Raw genomic sequence first — 6,143 nt, forward strand, 5'->3', positions numbered from 1 at the left:
TATGTGCTAACGTTAGCGCCATCAAGCCGGAATGATTTGCTGTGAATTAATGCAAAATTCCGAATCTGTTGAGTTGTCTTAGGCGTGCGTCAAATGCAACGTACAGTAGATATATTCCCATCTTGATGACGTAAACAATAATAAGATTAACTCCAGTGAAATTAGTGAAAGGTGAGGACTAGATTAGGACTGGATTGAAACTGATTCTGGTTTCCAACTTGGCCCCAGGTGTGTCTGTTAAAACACGGACAGAGACAACTTCTCTCTAGCTAAGTTTCCATCCACTTGTCAACTGAACGACAGTATCTGAAGTTTGGTTAAAAAAAACTCATGCGAATAAAGCAGGTGAAAGTGCTGATGCTTCATTAAGAGTTTCTGCGATGACTCTTCCAGAGCCCATATCTGTACAAGTATTTCTTTATAGTGGAATGGGTAGCACAACTCCAGTGTCTGCCGGTCTTTCTGGAGGATCGTGTAGTCAAACGTGGGTTTGGACTTGCTTTTCTCACAATCCTGTGAGCATGTCTGTCTGATATTTTTCTTGGTCTTCCAGATCTTGCTTAACTTCCACTGTTCCTGATGACTGCTATTTCTTAATTACATTCCAAACAGAGGATATTGGCATCTGAAAACGCTTTGCTATCTTCTTATAGCCTTCTCCGGCTTTTGTGAGCGTCAACTGACTACTGCTTAGAAGAACCCATGGTGCTGATTGTTTGGTGCAGGTCAGATAGTCTGGGCATTTAAAACCTTAAGATTGACATCACCTGGTCACCTGGTCTTTCAATCCATGACACGTCAGTCTCAGCTTTCCTAACGGTGCAGTGCATGTTAGAAACTCTGCGGGTGCCCAACTTTTGCAGACCCCTTTTGTTTTCTGTTTTTTTGAAAGTGTAAATGATGGAAAATAAAAAAAAATTGTGTACAAATACAAATGTCTAATTTGTCATTTGATGCCTTTTGGAGATTTTTCATCTTTTCCTTGGCTTCTTTATGCACGTTATACAAATTTTTACCTGGAGTACACAAACTTCGAGCCCCACGTAGTACATAAAAGTAAGTTAGTGATAGTATTTGTTTTGTTGCTCACACACACCCACACACACCACACCACACCACAACCACACACAACACACCCCACACACAAACACACCACACCACACAGAACTATTTTGTCAATCACTAAAGGTTGTTTACACTTTTTTCCAAATCCTTTAGCTATTTTTTGTAATACTTTTCCCCCTTTTTGTCCATTGCCATGGCCGCTGGAATTCCCATTGGACACAGCATTAAATAACAACATGACATCATGACTTTGGCGCGAACATACAACTGACTTTCTTAAGCCGAGTGGCGGCTTTATCTAATCCGCATTTTGAGCTATCCGCGTATAAACATACACGCCACTTGCAGTGTTTTTTGCGAGAGAAAAACCGACGGTTAGTTTAGGAGATTGGCGCACGGGACACGAGGAAACTTGACACCCGCGGACACTATCCTGTGCTTTAACCCATCTACCACCCCAAACACCCTCTCTTACACGCAGATTTTCGTCCCTTTCATACACACTCGTTACGACGTAATACACACGCTATCATAAGGTATGTAAGTCAAAGGAGACCAAACCAAAAACTAAAAAAACAATGCGTCTTGATAATGAATTGGCTTGTCATACATACGCCATTTCATGAGATCATCTGTAAATAATAGCTCCTGCAAAATGTTATGGATTACAAACGTGTATCATTATCAGTGCTGCAGACTCCTCACGCCATAGATAAGTAAGAGAATTCAATCCAACTATTTGAATATGTTTTTTATTTGTCCCACTCAAAGTAATGCACACTTCAGAAAAAGGTTAAAACGTGATTCACAATTGCAACACAACACTATTTACACATTCTATGGCCAAACAGGAGCAGGGAGAGAAGTCTTCACAAATGTTTTTTAATACTACAAAGCCTGTTATTTACTAGCAATTATTCTTTTTAAGTTTTAAATCAAGCATTATGGACTCCTACACACGGTACAAGGTTTTCTAGATACATATTACATAGACAAAGGCAAAACACTTCCTTGAGTAAGGGAATTGCTTCCTTCCTGGTGACTTACTGTATTATGTGTCTGACTCTAACTCTTATCTCTTGGCTTATTGTCCTTTCTCATGTCACATCTTTAAATGTCCTAACTTAACCTTTGCAAACTACACAAGTACTGTGCTGAAACAATCTAATAGGCAAGTGTAATTTGAATGCACATGATGTCAACACACAACATTTCTGAGTGGAAAGAGCCGCCTCGTTTCGAGTTCAGTGGACATAATGATGTCATTTCTTTCTGTTGTCCCCAATTTTATAGTCACACTCTTTGTAAAACACAATGTTCACCTTAGAGAAATGGTGCACTGAGTGCTGGGTAATTCAATTGTTTGATTTTGTCTACCGGCCCAAATGAGTTGTATAGTCTTTTATAAATATGGTTTCTTTTAACCAGTACTGTTGTAGAGGACATACAAACTCAGAGTCACATAATTGATTCTATCTAGGTGGTTTGAGGACATACTACGTTGTATTAGGCGGGGCGATAAACAATCTGGAAACAGGATTGCATAAAATTCAGATTGATAACGATGATAAACTTATTTAATGACACAACTGCCAGAGCACTATCTGTCAGACACGCACACTTCCTATTGTGAGAGTTTGAAATTGCCGGTGGTGTGTCCAAGTTTGTTCCCCGCTTAATTAGTGTTTCCCCTTGTTTAAATGTGTAGTGCCCCCATCCATACTAGTGGTTAGAGATAGGATGTCCCAATGCTGGGTTTTGACATCGGGATTTCCCCGATTACATTCAACCGATTGTTTACATCAGCTTGTAGTGATGGCTGCCTTTAATCACACTGCCCTGCGCCACAGACACACCACCAGGTGTATGGATGCCGGAACTTTCACACCAAGATGGCGCACGGCCACTCACCAGTTCTGTCCAGAGTGTCTCCTAGATTGCTAACCCTTGCCAAGTTAAAAAGCCTGCCTTTTTTAGTCCTCTGTTTTACAGAAGCTGATTACTCCAATCTCTATTCTCTTCCGTGATTCCAACAGGAACCACCAGGCTGCTTACAGGCTGTTAGTCCTGGGCCGACATCCGAGTTAACCCTCTTTGAAAATCAAAGAGTGGACTATTAAGCGCAAGAGGCGTCACTAAGTGTAGTTTTCCTTTTCCATGTCTCATGCTGGCTCGAGTCCCCACACACACCTGCAGTTTGGTCCAAAGTAGTAGTTTGTCTGCTGTTAACAGCGCCAGGGGTGTCCGACTGGGGTGAAACAGGACGAAAATATGATCACATAACTCCCATTCTATACTCATTGCACTGGCTCCCCGTTTCATTCCGGATCGATACAAATCCTCATGCTACACACAAAATGTATCACTGGACATCACCATCTATCTACAGACTCATCACCTGAAACCTCCCCCCGCACCCTCAGATCAACAGGACAATTGCTTCTTCAGGTCCCCACCACAAGGCTTTGTACTATGGGTGACCAGCTTTTTGTTCAGCTGCACACACGGCTCTGGAACCAGCTCCCGAGTGACCTGAGAGCAGTACAGAACCTGGACACTTTCAAAGCTGAACTGAAGACTTTTTATTCAAAGGCATTTTTTGTGCTGATTGTTTTTATTGTTATTATTCTCCTGTGTAGCACTTTGAGATTCTTTGGATGAAAAGTGCGTTATAAATGAAATATTTTATTATTATTATTACTGAGAACCCAGGGCCCTCATGTGGGCCCAAATATGCTAGAATGAATAGCTGTAGATGTGGGTAGGGGTCCATAAAAATGCAATTCTTCAGGGTGATACGACCCTGAACAGCGCTAACATTAGCTGTACTGTAGATTGTGTACCAAAACAACAATCAATCGTGTTGCTTTTTGCAGCCAATGCCACATAAGAAAACATGGTGGCAAAAGTACTCACTTTTCGTACTTAAGTAAAGTACAGATACTTGTGTTAAAAATACTCCGTAAAAGTAGTACCGATTAAACTTCTTTACTCAAGTAAAAGTAACAAGTACGGCTTGAAAATGTACTTAAAGTATAAGATAAAAGTAGCCTTGCGAATGACAACCATTTTTTATGCAAAGCTACCTGGACCACACATGTTACTAGAAAGACGCTGAGGAACTTCAGTAGACATGGAAACACGGTGTTTATATGGCAATGGATACATTTTAAATGGATTGTCTGCCAACAGCCTAAAACACAGAGGTGGGTAGTATCGAGTTACATTTACTCCGTTACATTTACTTGAGTAAGTTTTTGAAAAAATGTACTTCTAGGAGTAGTTTTAAATCACTATACTTTTACTTGTACTTGAGTAATGATTAGTGAAGAAGAAACTGTACTCTTACTCCGCTACATCATCTACGGAGCTCGTTACTTTTCTTTTACCTCTTTGGTATTCTACGCGTCATTGTTTTTACCCCAGTGTACGTCTCATTTTAATGTTTTGTTTTGACAGAGAGAGAGTCTTCCGCTTAAGGCCTACCCACGTGACTGTGTTCCACCAATCAAACGGCGTTGTGCAGTCACGTGACCATACTCGTTCTCACGGCAGAACCATAGACTGTATATATCTATGGAGGGACGTGTTACCTTACAGTCGTAGCAAACAAAGACCGTCGCCAGGCACACAGACCAGAGGACCCCCCCCCCCCGCCTCATAGTGAAAGCGTGGTTACCTTTTAGAAAAGTGCGAAACAGCAGCTACGTTATGCGGCGTCTTCTGTGTCGACCAAAACAAACGACATGTAGCGTTCAACAACTCAACATCTAACCTGAGGAAACGTAGCGGTGGTTTTAGTTTTTGCTGTGGAGAGGTGGATGTTGTCTTTTATGTTACATACAGTATGTTTTGCACATGCAGTATCCATCCTAATTTATGTGACAATCTCTAACTTAAGCTATTTTGTAATTAATAAATTAATTTTAATTTATTTTATTGATTGGATGAAACAATAGTTAGCCTAAATATGATTACTTTGTATTTTTGTCTGTCTGATTGATGCTTGTATTAAGAAATAAATCAGACGTTACTCAACAGTTACTCCCACTTGGTAGTTTTTTCACCAAGCACTTTTTTCTCTTACTTAAGTAATTATGGATGACTACTTTTACTTTTACTTGAGTCATATTATTCTGAAGTAACAGTACTTTTACTTGAGTACAATTTTTGGCTACTCTACCCACCTCTGCTAAAACATAACATATATGGTTATTATGACAGAAACTGGGACTCCAGGTTAATAAGATTCTGACTCATTAGCAAGATATGAATTCAGTTGTGATTCTGTGAGAATTCACAGATCCAGTTTCTATTTTTAATCTTTCCCCCTATCATTTAAATGAATCTACATTTATGTATGTGCTCAAATATGGCTTCTGGAAATAAAATAAAGGATTAAAATATGAGTGACTAAACAGACATTAATGTTCCCCAGCACATTGGCCAGGAGTCCTTCTTGATGCCTACTAGCTTAAACATTTCTTTCAGATAAGGTTGAGGATGATGGGAATGTCTTGCTGTTTTCTTCATTTTCAATCATGTCGCCCTCCATACTACTAGGCTATGTGTTAACGTTAGTGCCATCCATACTACTATGTGCTAACGTTAGCGCCATCCATACTACTATGTGCTAACGTTAGCGCCATCAAGCCGGAATGATTTGCTGTGAATTAATGCAAAATTCCGAATCTGTTGAGTTGTCTTAGGCGTGCGTCAAATGCAACGTACAGTAGATATATTCCCATCCATTTAGATTGAATATGGTATTGATGACGTAAACAATAATAAGATTAACTCCAGTGAAATTATGTGAAAGGTGAGGACTAGATTAGGACTGGATTGAAACTGATTCTGGTTTCCAACTTGGCCCCAGGTGTGTCTGTTAAAACACGGACAGAGACAACTTCTCTCTAGCTAAGTTTCCATCCACTTGTCAACTGAACGACAGTATCTGAAGTTTGGTTAAAAAAAACTCATGCGAATAAAGCAGGTGAAAGTGCTGATGCTTCATTAACATCAACGTGCAAACTAGCTAACAGGTGAAGAACACACCAGAATCACTAGCTAACTTACTT

At 40.0% G+C, this 6,143-nt stretch overlaps 1 protein-coding gene and 1 long non-coding RNA gene across 4 annotated transcripts in view; both read right to left on the reverse strand.

The window, feature by feature from the left end:
- The window catches only part of negr1 (neuronal growth regulator 1), a 170,538-nt gene that overhangs the window by 145,038 nt on the left and 19,357 nt on the right, over positions 1 to 6,143 (reverse strand). The window lies entirely within an intron of this gene.
- The window catches only part of LOC116695318 (uncharacterized), a 23,735-nt gene that overhangs the window by 14,086 nt on the left and 3,506 nt on the right, over positions 1 to 6,143 (reverse strand). The window contains exon 2 of the long non-coding RNA XR_004333424.1: positions 5,249 to 5,252. This is a non-coding gene — a long non-coding RNA (uncharacterized LOC116695318). The remainder of the gene's footprint in view (positions 1 to 5,248; positions 5,253 to 6,143) is intronic.

Source organism: Etheostoma spectabile, chromosome 9, assembly GCF_008692095.1.
Source record: "Etheostoma spectabile isolate EspeVRDwgs_2016 chromosome 9, UIUC_Espe_1.0, whole genome shotgun sequence".
Lineage (NCBI taxonomy): Eukaryota > Metazoa > Chordata > Actinopteri > Perciformes > Percidae > Etheostoma > Etheostoma spectabile.